Source organism: Heterocephalus glaber, unplaced genomic scaffold (genome assembly GCF_053883595.1).
Source record: "Heterocephalus glaber isolate CG9 unplaced genomic scaffold, H.glaber_assembly_v1.0 deba00001479, whole genome shotgun sequence".
NCBI classification, from domain to species: domain Eukaryota; kingdom Metazoa; phylum Chordata; class Mammalia; order Rodentia; family Bathyergidae; genus Heterocephalus; species Heterocephalus glaber.
Genome location: NW_028258316.1, coordinates 8,392,040 through 8,410,541, shown reverse-complemented (window position 1 = coordinate 8,410,541; position 18,502 = coordinate 8,392,040). Strand labels below are relative to the sequence as shown.

The 18,502-nt window shown below is 47.1% G+C and overlaps 1 protein-coding gene across 29 annotated transcripts in view; it reads left to right on the top strand.

Annotated features, from left to right (window-relative positions):
• The window catches only part of Ralgps1 (Ral GEF with PH domain and SH3 binding motif 1), a 262,738-nt gene that overhangs the window by 19,886 nt on the left and 224,350 nt on the right, over window positions 1-18,502 (top strand). For 2 of the 29 annotated variants that reach the window (XM_087182732.1, XM_087182733.1), the window contains exon 2: window positions 2,917-3,051. The exons of 24 other annotated variants lie outside the window; for them this stretch is intronic. The gene's annotated coding sequence lies outside the window, so the exon portion shown is untranslated. 3 more of the 29 variants (XM_087182734.1, XM_087182736.1, XM_087182737.1) reach the window with 3 other exon arrangements.

Below are 18,502 nucleotides of genomic sequence, written 5' to 3'. Positions count from 1 at the left end.
TTAAATCTGTGTATCAATTTTGGAAGTATGGCCACATTGACTATATTGGCTCTACCTATCCAGTAACAAGGGATATCTTCAATCTCCTTTTTCAGAATAGTATAGCTTTTGTTGCAAAGATCTTTCACTTCCTTGGTTAGGTTAATTCCTACATATTTAATTTTTCTTGATGCTATTATATATATATATATATTTTGTCTTGTTGTTTTTGGTACCGGGGATTGAACTCGGGTCCATGTGCTTGTGGGGCAGGAGGCGGAACCACTGAGCTAAATCCCTGGCCCATTGATGGTATTATAAATGGTATTGTTTTCCTAATTTCTTTCTCAGTGAGTACATTATTGGTGTAGAGGAAAGCTATTCCTTTTTGTGTGTTGATTTTGGATCCTGCTACATTGGTGAATTTGGTTATTCATTATAGCAGTCTTTTGGTGGAATTTTTTGGATCTTCTATGTGGAGGTTCATGTCATTTGCAAATAGTGATAATTTAACTTCTTGCTTTCCCACGTACTTCTTTCTCTTGCCTAATTGCTCCGGAAGCTAATGTTTTGAGTACAATGTTGAACAGGAGTGGTGATAGTGGACATTTTGTCTTTTTTCCTGATTTTAGAGGGAAAACTTTCTGCTTTTCCCCATTGAAATCATTCCCTATCTTTAAAAGGAACTGTAGTGTTTACTTTGTGATCTCTTACTCACTAGAATGGCTAAAATGAGGAGAAAAAAGATAGTATCATACTATGGTGAGGTCACAGAGCAACCACTTTGGAACTGTTTGGGATCATCTGCCAAAGCAGATGTAGATGCAGCTTTTGACCCAGAATTTCCAGTGCTTGGTGTCTATCCAGCTATGAGATCCACAGAGAAAAGCATGTACCTGTACTCTGGAGGCTTGATGATGTTTACAGTAGCGCCACTGGTTAACAGCCCAGCTGGAAGCAATCCCACTATCCACCTGAGGTGGAGGGACAGATATGTGTAGTGACTTACATGAGGGAATACTAGAATCAGTAGGAGCTGATGGACAGTGATCTGATGGAAAAAACACATGAGCTTCACAGTGTTCATTCAGACACAAAAGGTTTATGCTGCATGAGTCCCTTTATAGAAAGTTCTTTGTTTTTTTGGTTTTTTTTGTACTTGGGATTGAACTCGGGACCTTGTACTTGCGAGGTCTTTATAGAAAGTTTATAAACCAACAGACTTAACTGGTGCTGTTAGAAGTGAGAATAGTAGGTGACTCTTGAGAAGTGGGAAATGACCAAAGGGGCACAATGGGCTGGGGGCTAGTGATGATTCTCCACCCAAGTGCTGGTTGCAAGGCTGTGCTCCCCTTGTGAGGTGCCCTCAGCATTGTGTGCACTTTTCGGCATAGACGTTCTTCTTCCATAAACAAGTTCACAGAAATGCTAGAAAAGGGAAGCATATTCATCACAGTGCGCTCACTTAGCAGTTACTGAGGATGAAAATGAAAGATTTTTGTATGTTGAAGAAAATAAATTGTTTTATCATCTTTTTCATTTTTATCTCTTTACTTGAATGTTTGTATTTGTTTTACAGTGTTTATATGCATTGAGACCTTAGACCATATATTTAATTTACAAAAAGCATACATATGCTAGAAGTGCTTTCTTATTTATTTTTTCAACTGGTGGTAGTGAAGGATCAAGAAGCTGGGTGATATGAACATGGGTGCACATATATCGCTGTGGTGTGATTCTTTTAATTCTTTTGGGAAGATCCCCAGCAGGGGAATAGCTGGGTCAAATGGGACTTCCAGTCCTAGTTCTATGAGGTATCTCCGTACTGGTTTCCACGTGGTTGCACCAGTCTACACTCCCACCAGCAGTGGAGCAGGGTTCCTCTATCCCCACAGCCCCGCCAGCATTTGTTATTGGTTGATTTCATGATAGCAGCTGTTCTTTCTGGGGTGAGGTGGAATCTTAGCATTGTTTTCATTTTCATCTCTCAAATGACCAGTTTGTATAGTTAAAATTTAGAAACAGCCCAATTGCCCATCAACTGGAAACTGGGTAAAGAAAATGTATTTTTTAAAAAGAAAATGGAGTACTACTCAGCCATAAAGAATGAGAAGTTAGAGACATTTATAGCTAAATAGATGCACATTGAGGCAATACCCTTTACTGAAATAAATAGGACACACACGTGCAAATACTGAATAGTTTCTCTGGTGTGAGAAGCTGAAAGTGTAAATAAGGATCAAAAGGCATAATAGGGCCAGGGATTTAGCTCAGTGGTGCCACTGCCTGCCTCGCAAGCGCAAGGTCCTGAGTTCGATCCCCGGTACCAAAAAGAAAAAAGGCATAATAGATATTGTGAAATAGGAAGAAAAGGTCCAAAGGGGAAGGGGAAGTGGGAAGTATTGGGGGAAGGAAAGAAGGGAATGGAATTAATATGAGAAAATTAAAAAATGGAAACAAAGTCTTTGTAAATAGGGAGGAATGGAGGGGTTGAAGGGAGGGCAGGGGAAGGGGGAAAAATAAGAACCAAGATAGATTATGTAAAGGTGCAAATATCCAATGATGAATGTCATTATATTGTATACCTAAAATATACCAATAAAATTAATATTAAAAAAAAAGAAGTGGACTGGGGATTTAGCTCAGTGGTTCCAGCGCCTGCCTTGCAAGTGCAAGGTCCCGAGTTTGATCCCCAGTACCAAGAAAAAAAAAGAAGCTGGGTTAGCTGAGGCTCGAGGCCATACAAGCTGGTGCCTGTGCAGAGGGTGGCCTGGCAGTGGGTGGGTGAGCCGCACACAGTTCAGTGGCATCTGTATTAGGTCCGGTTTCCTTGTCACAGAGCATGAGTGTGGGACAGAGTGACAGGGAAGCTAGAGAAGGGTCCAGGGTCAGGCCTCTGAGCATCTTGGATTACTGAACTATTATAACGTTTTTCAGATTCTTCTGGTAGCCTCACTCTTCTGTCAACTCCGTGTCATGATAGCCTCACTCTTCTGTCAACTCCGTGTCATGAAGGAGGAAGAAGGTGAAGCTTCTGATGCATGATTAACTCAACTCCAAGTCGTTCATACAGTATGTAGAAGCAAGTTCCCTGAAACTTACCTCTCGGTGAGGTTGATTCCCTTGAGAAAGTCCTGGGAAGAGCCGTTAATGGAAAGAACACATGGGGAAGAAACAGGTCCAGAGAGGAGCAGTTTCTCTGAAGCAAGTCAGTGGCAGAGTAGGGTCTGACCCTGGGTCACTCTGGTTCTAGTGGAATCCCTCTCTTCAGTCTGTGCTCCCAGGTGTCTGCTAGTGCCAAGCCCAGGTGATCTGGGCTGAGTTGGTCCTGGTCCACAGGAAGAGCACAGGCTGCCAGCTCGTTTCTCCTGGCCCACCTGCCCAGAGCCTGCCCAGTCCCAGGCTTATCCCTGAGGCCGAGTCAGGCAGGCTGCCACAAACAGGGAGAAGACACTGTACGTATTGGCAGGTGTTGCCATCTGGGGGCCCCTGGGGTGGAGGATACAGGTGCCCAGCCCTGTGCTAAGTCCTGTATATTGCTTTTCAGTGTGTCAGGGCAGACACACAGTGGGAGCTCCAAGGTCACCTTTGTTTGTGCAAGGGATTTGAAGCACAGAGGAACCGACCCACTTCCCTGTGGTCTCCCAGCCGACAGGTACTGAGCTGAGGATGGGAGCAGGCTTTCAAAACCCAAGCTCTTACAGCTCTGCTGCTCCACACAGGGGCTTGGTCTCACTGACCTCTTGGACTCTGTGTGGCCACTTCCATGCTCTGCACAAGTTCCAAATCAACAGTTTTTGTGGCGTGGTAGCCACAGGCCCTTTCTGTCCTGGGTCTGTACTCCTGCAGTGTCACTGTTGACATGATCTATCTGGCTTTGGGCATAGAGGGTGGCCCTGGGCTCCAGTTGTGTGTGTTTATGTTGCTGGGCAGAAAGGCTCAGAGGAATATGCTCCTGCTGCTCTCTGCATTTCCCTGGGGTGGAAGAAAGGGGGGCCTTGGGGTTGTGGCCTTTTAATTGTGTGCTCCTAGTAGGTTAGGCTGTAGCAACAGAGAATGTTTCTTTTGTAGTTTGAACAGGAAATCCAATAATGTATAGTTTTAAAATAATTAAAAACCAAGAGACATCCTAGATAATAACTATACCTTCTTTTCTGTCATTTGTTTCTTTTGTGATTGTGTTTGATAGTGTTGCTTTTTAAACAAGTGGACTTAACGTTTCCCTTTCTGTACAGTGAAGATGTGGCCTATCTGGTGTGTTAACATCTGGCCCACCTACTTTTTTTTTGGTACTGAGGATCGAACTCAGGACCTTCTGCTTGCAAGGCAGGTGGCAGAACCGCTGAGATACATCCCTGGCCCTGGCACCTCCCACTTTTGATCATCATGTTCTTGTACCCTGTCCTGCTTGACTAAGAGGGAGATGCTGGCCCCCCAGAGCCTGAGTCAGGCGTGGGAATCATGCAGGTAGTGCTTGCTCAGAAAAGGGGTTATGAGCCTTGGAAGCCACAGGCTGGCACAGGCTGGCACAGAATGCTTCTGGACATCTTGGAGAGGTGGCCAAGAGTGTGGCCACAGCTGTGACACGTCCACTAAGAAGTATGCATGCACAGTTCACAACAGACCCGATGCATGCTATGGAGGAGAAACCTAGACTCTGACAGGCTGGAGGAGAGCACACATGGGCATCACAGGAGGGTCCCACAGGAAGTGACACTTAGAATGAGACTCAAAAGGAGCCAGGGTGGTGTTTGAGGGAGAAGAGCAGTGCCCCCTTTCCCAGCTGGGAGAAGCAGGCTGCGTGTGGCCTTGTAGGCTCTTGCAGCCCTAGCACATCTCCTTCCTTGGGTCGGCTGTGGGCACAGTGGAGTCACTTGCCAGGGCTGGGAGGGGAGCTTGGAAGAAGACACACCCAGCACAGAGCACACCCCTAGGCCCTAACCCTCTCCTGCCCTCAGACCTGGCTTCCCTCAGCCATCTTGTCTGCGGAGCTCCTGTGAGGACCACAGCCTTGCCTACTCGGCAGTTGGTGGACTGCAGGGACAGGACATTATCTTCAAAGGAACCCACTGCTGCAGAAAATGTTGCCAGAAACCACTGGTGTGTGTTTAAGGCTCATCTGTACAGAGCCTGGAGAGGGAGTCAGACTAGGATTGTTGGCAAAGCTCACCTACTTTTAGCTGAGGCCCCTTCTGGGTGGGCGTCTTTACCTGGGTCCCACCTGAGCTCAACTTGGCCAGAGTGTTGGTGTCTCCCCCAGGCATCAGCTCTAAGCCATGACCCCCCACTCCCCTGCAAGGTACTCACAGCTGCCAGAGGTTTCCTCTCCTCCCAGCCCCTTTGGGCCTGTTTGGGCAGCAGAACTGGGTGGCTGGAGTGGTGATGGAGTCGTTCCCTTTTTACCATGGTAGGCTGGAGGAGTAGTTCATTCATTGTCATTGAGAGCACTGCTGACTGAGCTGAGAACTGGGGATGAAATAATTCTGTGAAGGAACTTAATATATACGAAGCTCTTAGACAAGTGCCTGGCATCCCAGTCCTCTGAATGGCTGGCTGTTAGCATTAGTTAATCCCCACACCAGCCAAATGTGGTGGATGCAGCCTGTACCCCTCTTAACAGAGGGGGAATTGGAGCATATAGGCACTTGCCACATGGGTGGTAAGTGGCAAAGCTGGGATTCAAACCAGGACTGTTGGGCATCTAAGCTTTATCCTGAAGGTGACTGAGATAGACTCTCCCCCTTCAGAGCTCATGATGCGCAGGGAGAGGCAGCACCTGCCCGTCAGAGTGACAGATGCTGCAGAGGGCTGAGCAGAAGCACAGAGCAAGGATACTTGAGTGGAACAGAGGGAAGGGAATGGTCTCCAGGTGGAGGTCTTGGTGTCACTTCCTGCTCACCCATGGCACCTCAGAGCTTCAGCAGGAGACTCTGGCTCAGCAGTCAGTACAGGAGCTCAGTGATTGACCATTGAGGGCAGGGAGGTGGCTGCCCATCCTGGCCAGTGTCCTGGACTCACTCCTGGGCACTTCTTCCAACCAGCCTATACCCTGAGCTCTGTCACTTGTCTTTATGAGTCTCCCAGGAAACTTGGACAAATAGGCTGGGTTCTGGGTTATGAATCTGTGCCTCCCTGCCCACCCCTCACTGCACCTCTGTCCAGTGATGAGCAGCAAAGGAGTGAAACATCATTATAACCTGTGATTGAGAGAGCTCAAGCTGGCTGAATTCCACCATGACTCTGATATCCCAGAAGTTCAAACTGTGCATGTGTCTGCCCATTTTCTTTTCTGTCCCTGTCATGGGTGGAACGTTTTAATACTGTTGTGTACAATTGTGGATCTTGCTTCTTGCCTGGACGTGGTTGGAGGTGAGTGATCATTTAGACAATTTGCCACCAGGAGGCGCTGCAGCACCAGGCGTGAGTCCACAGCCTCCCTGACCGGCTCAGTCTCTAATCCTATCTCGAAGAGCCTGTTGATGTGCATATGTATTTAGTCTTCTCCCCTAAATGCTGCGTTGCTCATAAGCATTTTCTGTACTTATTTTTAAAAGAAATAAGACAATACTGAAGTATGCAAAAAATAGAAAGCAAAACAGTGACTTTAAGAGGCAGTGATGTTAATCCTCTATACTTCTGTGTATGTTCGCATGTGTGTGTATAAGTGTCCTAAACATGTTCATTTTCTCCCCACCCCTATTTAGACCCGAGGCTGCCTTCCCTACCTCCTGCCTACGTACTTTCCCTGCCTTTCTTCCTTACCTCTTGTCACCTGTGGACATGTCATCTGTTGACTGAATGATTATTTATGGCACTGGGATGGGTCTATTCTGGGTTGTTCTTCACTGTTGTGTCCCTAGCACCCAGGACAGTGAGTGCCTAAGATGTACTCACCTTCCATTATGTAGTTGTTACCCTGAACTTGTGGACATCTTTCTCTGTCAGTGCATGTTACTTGTCCTTTTATCCACTGCTCATGTCCCACTGAGTGAATGCAGCCTAACTGCCTGCATTGAATCACGTTGACATGGTTTCCAGGGCTTTCTTGACTGTTCGTGGGCCCTGGTTAGTCAGTAACTTTCCTGGAATGTGCTCAGGCTGCCCGTCTGGTAGTGCCTTGCTGTGTTCACACTCTGGGCCTCGTGCCCACAGCCTCTCCTGTGGATCTTCCCCATCCTGTGCGGAAGGCACTGCCTTGGGTTCTGTTCCTTCCCAAAGAGAGAACAGAGGCTTAGGAAGGAGGAGCCCCTGCCCATGGTCACGGGTCCCTGAGCATCTCGCCAGAGCTCCTGGGGTTCTTCTACATTGAGGAGGATACTAATTCATCACCTGTCATGTGACATCACAAATGCCCTTTTCAGTTTATTGACTGCCTTTCATCTTTTTTGTGATGTCTTTTCCTATACAGAAGTTTTCATTTTTAATGCATTTGAATCTACCAGTGGGACCAGCCAGGAGTGTAGCTCAGTGGTAGAGGGTTTGCTCAGTGTTCTCAGGGCCCTGGGTTCCATTCCCAGCTCTGCCAAACAGAAAACAAAAATAACCAGATAAGTCTGCCAGTAGTGTCGGTTTTCTGGCTTTTGTATGGGCCTTGGAGAGGACTTCTTTACTCCAAGATTATAAAAACATATTGATCTGTTTTTCTACTAGTATTTTTGTGAATTTTTGTCTGTTTAAATCTAAAATCTTTAATCCATCAAACATTTATTCTTTCATATGATATTTGATAAGATTTTGAGCAATTTTAAGCAAATTCCTCCCCTTCCCATTTACTTCATAATCAGCCCGCTCTTCTCTGGCGATTGAACTGCCATTGTGAACCGATCTTAGTCCTTGCCTGTGCTTGGTCCCATTTTCTGGGCTGTGTTCTGTCCCCTGAGCTGTCTGCCTGTTTCTCTGCCATCTCCCTGCCATCACTCTGGCTTCCTGGCAGGACAGACCCTTCTCATTATACCTTTTTTCTAAAAACTTTCAATTATTCTTCCAGATTAATTCTCGATTCAATTTGTTAAGTTCCAAAATGGATCCTCTTAGGATTTGGAGTGAAATTATTTTGGTTATAGATTAATTGGAGAGAATTGATGACTTAAAATGTTGCCTCCTTACTTAGGGGACAGAAAGGTCTTCCCTCTTAATTATTTTTTTGTCTTTCAGTAAGATTTTATAATTTTCTTCAAATGACTTTCATATAATTTTTAAAAGTTTATTTTTTCATACTTTTCTCTTTTGTCAGTGTGTGCTTGTGCTGGTACATTTTGTAGCTGATTATTGTTAGAGCAAAGGAAATGGTTGATTTTTATGACCGGATATCTAACACTCATATTTTTTCACTTAATCCAATTCCATTTGTTTCAAACTGAGAAATTCTGGTTTGTTGATGTCATCCTTCCCTGTATTTCAGTACTGCAACAGACATTTTTTTGTCTTGGGTTTTTATTTCTTTGGTCATTTCAAACAAAATTTGGAGAAGGGAGGGCAGATGTGGATACATTACATCATTTTAAAGCCAAAATCTGTGTATGGAGCTTGATGTGAAAGTTCCATCTGTCCCCATGAAATTTGGGGACCTCTGCTCCACCCCCACCCCCGCTTCCCCCATGGAATGTGGATGCTGCTTGAAGACACCCAGACCCCAGGTGCTCCCCACTTCCTGTGTTCCTGGGCCTGCACCCCATTCCTGGCTTTTTCCCGCTGCCAGTGGACCCTCCACTCTCATTGTGACCCTAGCAGGCCAGGCACCCCCACCCCACCCTACCCCTGCCTTGCTCTGCAGACAGCGTCTCTCCTTTCAAATAGGAAGCACCAGGCTGCTCTTGATGAAAATCAGGGCTCAGGGGCAGGGCCAGGGCTCAGTGCTTTTTGTCAATAAGGCCCCTGACTGTGGGTATTATGATTTGCCCACCTACACCTGGCCTTGAGCTTTTTAGAGGAGGGACCTGACCACAGAAGGAATGGCAGCGAAGGAGAATTAAGCAGCCTCCTGAAGAGCCCAGCTAATGCCTAACACAGCACCTCAGACCTGTCTGGTCAAGGCTGGGTTGGAGCTCTGTCCTCTGGGCCCTTACTGTCTGTCTGCTGGCCAGCAGCAGGGGGCAGGTACATGCTGGCTAGAAGGGGACACTCACACAGGCCTATGGGCATCAGAGAGGGCTGAGTTCAAGCAGGCCCCTGGTTCACCTCACAGATCTCACAGCAGCAGTGGGACAGAGAGCTGTACACAGGGGCATGGCCTTTGGGCACTTGGTGATGCTTCTAATGAATGTGGCCCTGTTGATGACCTGGACCGGTATCAGCCAGCCCAGTGTTTCCTCTGCCCTTGCAGGGACTGGGAGTGAGGGGGAAGGGCTGAGATCCCCTGCTCCCCACAGTGCTGTCTCCACTTTCCTCCACTGGTATAGAATTTTGTTTTTAATTTTTAAAAAGTTTTTAGTTTAAACATTTTTCAGACTTACAGAAAAGTTGCAAAACAGCACAGAGTTCCCATAACCACAGTCCAGTTATCAAATTAACCTGTGTCCACTACTCTTAACCATAGACCCTTTTCAGATGTCACCAACTTTCCCAAAACATTCTTTCCCCCTTCCAGGATGTAATCTAGGTCCCTCACTGTATTTAGTCATCGAGTCTCACCAGCCTCCTCAGCCCTGTGACAATTCCAGAGTCTGTCCAGATGGTCACATTGGAGCCTCATGGGGTGAAGTTCTGAGTCTCACCTTTGGGACCCCAATTACCACACTTGCAGAGTGAGAGTCCCAAGAGAGTGCCAACGCCATCACGCCCCGCATGCCTGGGACGGGATCCCTGGGGGAAGTAGGTCCCCACTCCAGCGGGTTCTCCCTGGTGCTGCCCTGCTCCACCTACAGGGGAGCCGCTGACATGCCTCCCACCTGCTCCAAGATGGGCCTTGTTAGGTGTCCCCTCTTTTCCTTGTAGCTCTATTATTTTGTTCACTGTTCACTTCTTATTTTGAGCCTGAACACATGACATATACTTAGGAATTTCCGTAAGTCCCCAGAAAACCCCAGCCTCAGTCTGCTTTCACTTCTTGACCTCCCTTTTCTGCCATGCTTGGTACCAGGGCAGGGAGGAGCTATCTGTTTTTCTTCTTTTTTTTTGGTCTTTCAGTGCTAGGGATGGAACTCAGGGCCATCTGCATACCAGGCAAGCAGTCCACCACTGAGCTACAGCCCAGCCCACTGACCCTCCCTTCTGTTTTTGGACAGGGTCTTGCTAAGTTCCCAGGCTGGCCTTGAACTTGCCATCCTCCTCCCTCAGCCTTTAAGAGCTAGGTTGCGGGCCTGTGCCACCATGCCTGGCTAGCAACTGTCATTTTGTGAGCTGGGCTCTCCCTGACTCTGAGCCAGGATGGGACCTGGTCTCAGTCCTTGATCTGAATGCCACTGCAGGAACTTCCGCTCTTTCTGCTTTTTTATTTTTTTAAGACAGGGTATTGTAAAGTAGTTCAGGCTGTCCTTGAACTCACTATCTATCCCAGTTCTCCTTGAACTCGTGGTGATCCTCCTGTCTCAGCCTCCCAGGTGACGGGATTATAGGTGTGTGCCACCATGGCTGGCTTCTTGCTGCCTTCTGTTCTGTATGATGAGGTCAGTGCCCTGGGCTGGCATCTTTTCTTATCCTTTAGAATATGATTCTAGCTTCCCTCTAGGGAAGCTACCTATGCCAGCTACCTATGCTTTACAATAGGAAAATGCATCCGGCCAGTATGGCACCCTGCCAGCTTTGGATTTAGATTTTGAAAGGATCACATGTCAAGAACAAATCACAAGGAGGCCTGGCTCTGAGTGTGGAAGCTGGGAGGTACTGGTGTACAAGGCCCATTGTGGCCTACAGGGAACCTAAAGTCCAGCCTAGGGCACCTAACCTTTTCAAGAAGGTGGCTTTTCTGATGTTTTCAAATAAAAGCAATACATGTGCATAGTAGAAGTACATGAACTGAATTAAAAGGTATAAAATAAAAGAGGAAAGCCTCTCGTCCCTGTCCCCAAGATCACAGAGTTCACAGTATGGGCAGCATCTAATGTACACATCCACATAGATCTCCAGTTATCTGGAGACGTGTAGATTCATAGAGAGGCAGATAAGTGCATTTTAGAGATCTTCATTTAAAAAATCACGGACAATTGTAAATGGATTTGTGGTTTAGCAGCCACTGCAGCTTCTCCACCTGAACGAGTGGGATGGATCTGTGGTATCTGCTCATCAGTCTGTAGACAGCGCTCAGAGCACAGCTGATGGGGGGCTCCACAAGACCTGGTAGCCCAACACCTCCACCAACTGGGGTTCAAAACTTACAGCCCCAGGCTTAGGAAAAAGTGATTATTCTGTCTTCTCAACAGGGTCTTCATCAGCCTATCTCAGGCTGTTTCCTTGGTTTCCTGAACCTGAAACGTGGAAGGAGTATTTTGAAAGCTTGGAAGGAGACCAGCACTGCATCTGGGACTTTCCCTTTTCTCCTAGGGAGCCCACACATACAAGACCAGACTCTGTCATGAACAGAAAAGAGAGACGAAGGATTGTTCTGTGGTTCTGATACAGCTGCCACGTTCTTAAAAAGTTACATCATGAGAACTGCTTTTTCCCCTGCAGTGTTTTGGTTTCCAGGGAGGCATTAGCAGCAAGTGTGTGTGTTTGCGTGCGTGTGTGTGTGTGTGTGTGTGTGTGTGTGTGTGTGTGTGTGTGTGTGTAGGAGGTGAGAGGCAGAGGGAGGATGGGAAGAATGGGGTTTTGGTGTGTACATATTAATTTGCTCAAACCCAAAAAGCTAGTTCTCCTTGCTGATGCCAGCCCGCTCCCTGACCTGACCAGCCAGGGGCACAGCTGGTGTGCATGTGTAAAGGTGTATCTTTACAGTACAGTCTGATTCATCTGCCCAAGCTTCAGTCTCCTCATCTGTAAAATGGATTTTAAAATGCACAGAATCCTCTAGGGAAGCCTGCACAGAGTTGGTGTCTGATGAATAGGTGATGACAGTGGATGAGCCAGCTGAGTCTGAGCTCCCTGAGGCCTGGACCAATGTGGTTACTCTGTACAGAGTCGGGCTTGGGGAAAGTTTGCAGTTTGCCCAGTGGATGAAGGGTGAGCACACAGTGGCAAGAGGCAGTTGCTGTGGTTGTAGTGTTAGGGCCCTGCGTGACAACACAAGCCACACAGGTGGCTGCTGCCTCATTCGCTGTGTATCCCTGAGCTCATGGGAATCTGGGGTGCCACGGGGCACCCTGTGCCTCCACGTGTGGAGAACTGCCCACCCCCCAGGGTGAGGGCTCTGCTCAGCGAGGCCTGCTTTGATCCCGGAGGCCTTCATCTCCCTTCTTTGTGCGCGAGGGAACCTGTGTCTGTGACGGCGCATGTCCCATGAGTGTCTCCTTACTGGGTTTCCATCTTGTACCCACTGCAGGGTCCTTGAGGGCAAGGCTCTGTCTTCCTCCATGCTGTCCTCAGAGTGGGCCTGAGTGGATGGTGCTGTGTGGGAAGTCGGGAACTTCTGAGTGGCATGTGGCTGAGAGGCCATTGCCTGCCCCCTTCGCAACAGCCCCAGATATAGCTGATGCTCTTGGTCGTCTGTTGTTCTCCTCCCGTGAGCCCATCTGTAAGTCACGACATCTGTCCATCTACCTTCCAGACCCTGCCCACACCTGCTCCTTGGTCAGCAGCTGTGCCCTCGCCCCTTCTTCCCTCCTGACTGCTTTGCTGCTTCTGTTCTTGGCTTCTCCGTGCTGATTTCCACCTAGTAGCCAAAGTGATTTTTAGAAATAGTGTGGATCAGAGCACATTTCCCTGCACAGAACCCTCGAGTGTGTTCCTCCCAGTGGTCTGCAGGCCCTCATGCTCAGCCTGTCTGGACAGCTTCCAGCTAAGCTCTGGCCATGGTCTTCTACTTCTATCCCACACCTGGTGAGCTCTGGTGCGCCTCAGGGCCTTTGCACTTGCTGTTCCTTCTACAAAGAACAGTCCCGCTGATTTCCTTGGCTACTTCCTTGAATTATCACATCCTAGGGTGGTGGTGGTAGTGGTAAAGTGCTTACCTAGCTTAAGGCTCTGAGCTTAATCGCCAGCATCTCCAAGCAGCAACAATAACAACAATGACAAAATAAAGCAAACAAAATGAAATTTAAAAACCCAAGTAATATGTCCTCAGAAAACCATTCCATGACTTGGCAAATACTGTCTTCCACTTTATTTCTTCAAGGCCTTTGGCAATATCTGAAATTATCTTCTTTGTTGTGTGCATGTTTTTTATAAGAGCTGTGGGAGCAGGGACCCTAAGTGCCTGCTCACTTCATGTCCCCAGTGCTAGGAACAGGGCTTTTTGACCAGAGGGTCTGAGAATTTGGATAGAGGAAAAAAGTGACATCTTTGTTTGCACTCACTTCTAGCTGAAATTTAGGATTTCTCTCATTTACTAATATAAACAGTGAACCACAGTAATGCTAACATACCTGGGGCTTTGTCACCAACAGAAATCACATATGTTTTTATCTCATCCAACAATTGTGGACATTGCTGTATCTGTGCTCATAACTACTTTGAAATTATGGTACTTATTAGACTTAGCAATAGATCTTCTTAGAGCAAGAATAAATCTATATATTCCCTTACATGAAGAAATATAACTATACTACAAATTGTTTAAAAAATAACAGCTAATAAAAACAATTTTAATTTCATTGGCTTCCTGTGTAATTTTATTTCATGCATGTAAAAGCATTTCTGTAAGATGGGGCCCCAATGGGTTAAGGCCCAGAACAGTTAAGAACTGGCAGTTAGAACAGTGCCCAGTGAACAGACATGGTGGTGCCTGCCTGTAACCCCACATGCTTGGGAGGCTGAGGCAGGAAGATTGCAACTTTGAGGCCAGCCTGGGCAACTTAGTGAGACCTTGTCCATAAACAAACAACAAATAAAACAATGCCCAATATGCTTCTACTTCCTTCCCAATAAGTCCACTCACTGTATCTTCAGGGTCAGGTTTCTGGTGGGTTGGCATGAAGGTCATGTCTAGGAATGAGACTTTGCCAAGGTCTTTTGGAAACCTGCTCTTACCACCGTGCACTGAAAGTGACACTTAGGACAAGGCCCTGGCTGTTGTGTTGCCTGTTTCTATGTGCATCTGCTTTCCTTCACCCTCACCCCTCTGACCAGTCTATCCCTATAGGGCCACCCTCTCCTCCTGAGAGCACAGTGCCTTGGCCTGTCTGACCAACTGAGTTCCCAGGAGGATAGGTGGCTTCCCTGGTCCAGTTGGTCTTCCTGGAGGCACAGTCCCCCATGTTCAGGGCCCACCCCTCAGGTAGGGACACAGCGCTTGGGGAGGAGCTGGGCTGAGCTTAGATCTGATAGGAGTCTACACCTGAACACAGGCACTATATCTCAGCTGGGCTCCAGGACGGAAGTTGGATGGGTGGGAGTTTCCCTGGGCCTGGCAAGGATGTTCCATTCAGCTTGATCCTGTTGTTTCTTAGCATGTGAAATATCACTTATCTGAGAGTTGCTGTCCATAAATTTCACTGTTTCTGTCAGTGGCGAGACATGCAGGAGTCAGATCGGAAACAAGCCCTATCTTTCTTTCCAGCTCAGGCCTTCCATAGGAAGCATAACAGATCACACACTGCAGCTGCCATGTCTCTGGGTGGACTAGGGCCACACCGGGGGTGGAAGGGTATCTGTTGGCAATGGCAGGTCGAGCATCTCGAGTGTTGGAGCCCTGCCGGAGCCCACTGCTGGGAATCCGCTTCACAAAGCATGATGCTGTTCTTTCTTGAACATTTAAAGCTATGTTTTTTTGTTTAAGGAAAGGAGAATAAGAAAAAATGAATAGAAATAGGGTCAGGCTAACACTAGTAGTGACTAATAACCTTGACCAAGTGCTTGCCGTGTGCCTGGCCTGGACGAAGCATGTCTCATGCACTCCCCTTTCCAGTCCCCACCTAGGCTCTTGCAGGAGGCCACAGCTGAGGTGAGTAAGAGCCCAGACCCAGGATTTGAACTCCCTCATCCTTCCATCAACTAGCAGTAAGCCACATAACTTCTCTGTTCCTCACTTTCTGAGGAATCCAAGTAGTTTCTGCCTCCTGAGGCTGTCATGAAGATGAAATGAGCTAGAAATAGAATACTTAGGTTGTACCTCGCCCAGTGTTGGTGCTCACTGCCAGTGCTGTTACTGAGTATGGAGGAGTAGGTGGGGCTGGCAGCATCCTTCTGATGGGAAGCAGGAGCCAGCTGCTGGCTAGAGTGCAGGGGAACCTGTGTTGAAGGGCTGGGTGAGGCCAGATGGGTAAGGAGGATGAAGCCTTTGGTGCATCCCAGGCTGAGCAGGTTGGGCTTCCCTTGGGAAGATCCACACAATGCCAGGTACAGTGGGACAGAAGCAAAGTCCACCCCAGCCTTGAAAGAAGCTGTCTCCCACTCAGCCTTCCACGTGACTGTTAGGCCCAGTTGAGTTGCTGAGCCTCCTTCTGAACTGAACTGAAGAGGTTCCATCCCATCAAGCTGCTCTGTTCTGGCCTGGGACACAGACTGGCTGGGCTGGTCCTGTTTACCCAGCCTGTTCTGGTTGGTTAGTCTGGTTTGACACAGGGAATGACCTGGGCTTGTGCTGCCTTTAAGCGTTGGAACTGGGTTTACTTTTATCTCAGTTTTTGGATTCCCCATTTTGAAGTCTCTGAGACTTCCCTGCCCAGGGCTGCTTCTCCCCTCTCATTCCTGTTTCTTCTTCATAGAAATTCCTGGGAGCTTGCTTATTATGACTCTTCTCTGTTATCATGTGCTAATACAATAGGTTTTCAGTACTTTAATATTTATTTGATCATTTCAAAAGGAATGTTAAATATGCAAGTTGAGACACCGTCATGAAACAGAATCAGGGTGCTTCTTTTATTGTGCTGCAGTTGAGATGTCATAGAATCCAAATTTCTGGAGCCATGTACCTGTCACCACCACCCAGTTTTAGAGTGTTTCCATCACTTTGAAAACACCCTTGTGCTTCTACAGTCAGTTCTGCCTCTACCCTACTGATGTGTGTTTTTGTCTCTATAAACTTGGCTTTTCTGGGGATTTCCTAAAATGGAATTATACAGTACATTCTTTTGGATCTGACTTCTTTCCCATAGTGTGATGTTTCTGAGGTTTAATCATGTTTTAGCTTGCATCCGTATTTCATTTCTTTTAACAGCTGAGTAGTTTTACATTGTGTGCATGTATCCCATTGCTTATCCGTTCACCCTTGATGGACATTTGAATTGTTTCCAACTTTTGGCTTTTATTAATAATGATGCTGTAAACATTCACATAATGCAAAAAAAAAAAACATTCACACAATGCTTTTCAGTAGATACATGTTTCCATTTGTTTTAGGTAGATACCTAGGAGTAGAATTGCTGGATTGTATGGTAAGCTTTTAACTTTTTTAAAAACTGCCAAATTATTTTCCAGAGTGGTTGTATCATTTTACCTTCCCATTAGCAATGTATGAGGGTTCCATTTCTCTACATCCTCACCAACACTTCTTATGCTTTGTTTTTGTTTTTTAATTCTAGCCATCCTAATGGGTGTGAAGTAGCATGTCTTCGTGGTTCTGATTTGCATCTCCCTGATGCTATTTCCCTTATTGTTCATTTATATGTTTTCTTTTGTGAAATTTCTGAATCTTTTGTGTGGCTACTCATAAACCCTTACCAGCCATAGATTCACGGTCTTGGGTGACAGGGAATATGGCTTCTCCTACGACAGAAATGATTAAGAAATGAGTGCTCTTAGCCTGTCCCCTCTCTTTGCTCATGAAACAAGATTTGGGCCTTTCCACCCTAGTTTTGCCTCTTTGCTTTGTTATTAAATTATCAAGCATTCGACAAAGTTATAAACTTTGTCATATTAGTTTCATCTCTAATCATGTATGTTTTGCCAACCCATTTGAAAGTAAGCTGTAAGCTCATTTTGCCTCTAAATTCTGCCCTGGGCATTGCCTACTGATGAAGACCTTGTCCTACTCACTGCCGCAGTGTTCTCACACCTAGAAACTCAGCATAACTCAGTGATATCATCTAGGATTCAGTCAACTTTTCCCACATGACCCCCCCTCCATGGTTGTTTATAGGGAAGACTGGTTCTTCTGAGTTCTGGGGAAGAAAGAGAAGGTGGAAGGTTCCGGGACAGTCCTGGGCAGGTGTAGTTGGACAGGAAAATACCACAGCAGCTGGGGGTGCTAGAGGAGCCATGGTCAGTTGGAGATGTGTAAGGAGGAGCCTGATGTCCTTGGCATTCCATTTGGCTGCTCTGACGTTCACTGCTGTGTGATAGGGCTTGGGGATTCAGTGAGTGAAGGTTGGGCTGGCACTTTCCATCTTTCCTTGTCACCTCTGGTCTAAGTCTTACCCTTCAAGACCACTTTCCTCTTGGGCAGTATAGATTCTGCTTGTCAAGTTTATTGTCAAGTTCAAGTCCAAGTCAAGTTCATTGCCTTTACTTACCAATCTGCTATGCCACCTCTGTTCCTTCCTTGATGAAGGGTACACCATCCTTGTGGCGCCTCAGGCTGGAAGCTGTCACCTTCTAGCTCCTCCCCCTCACTCCATGTCAGTTTCTGTGGAATCTCTGTCCTTTGTCTCTCAGTTTGTCTACTTCTCTGTGACTTCACTTCTGCCCCTTAACTCAAAGGACCATCCTTATCTCTTGCCTGGATAATGGCAGTTGGTTTCCAACTCCCTCCCACCCTGCTGTCCTGGCCACCTTCCTGCTGAAAAGCTGAAGCTGCTAGCTGTTCTCTGGGTGTTATAATGGGATGGCTACTCTGGAGGGGGCTGGACATGGTGTGGGAGAGCTGGTTTTGCCTTGGTGGGCCAAGTGTGGTACCCAGAAGCCACCTTTATGCAAGTCTTGAGTGATGGTGGTGGGAGAGCATGAAGAAAGGAACCAAAGCATGACTGACTTGCCTCTCTGTGCCTCAGTTTCCCCACATGTATTATGAGTGCAATAATCAGGCCTACCTCAGGACTGGGCAGGGTTAAGTGAGTCAGCAGATGTCAGTTGTGTGGCAGATGACGAACGCTATTTGGGGTCAGCTGTCATCCAGGTTGACACTGAGGAGGCAGTGTGATGCCCAGGGGAGCAAGAGAGGATCAGTTTGTCTTCTTCATGCCATCTTTGCCTAAAAGGTCACAGGCTCTGGTGCTTGCAAAGGCCAGGCATATGCTGAAATGGTCACACAGGCCGGGGGTGGGGGTGGCAAAAGCTCCGATGTAAGGGGCAGCCCCTGCTCAGCCTAGCTGATGGTCACCACACAGGATTATGGGCCCAGTGCTACTAGAAAGTAAGACATCCAGAATTCTTTGTGAAACCAAGTTTTTAGATGTTGGTAGTTAATTTTAGAAAGACTAAAACTCTGCACAAGCCCAATGCACTACATCAGTGGGCCAAGTTTACCATGAAGACTACCAGCTTATGACCTTTCTTTTGAGTGGGCTTCTGGGTATACTGCCAAGTCTGGCATAGCTCTCCCCCCAAGGGTGGG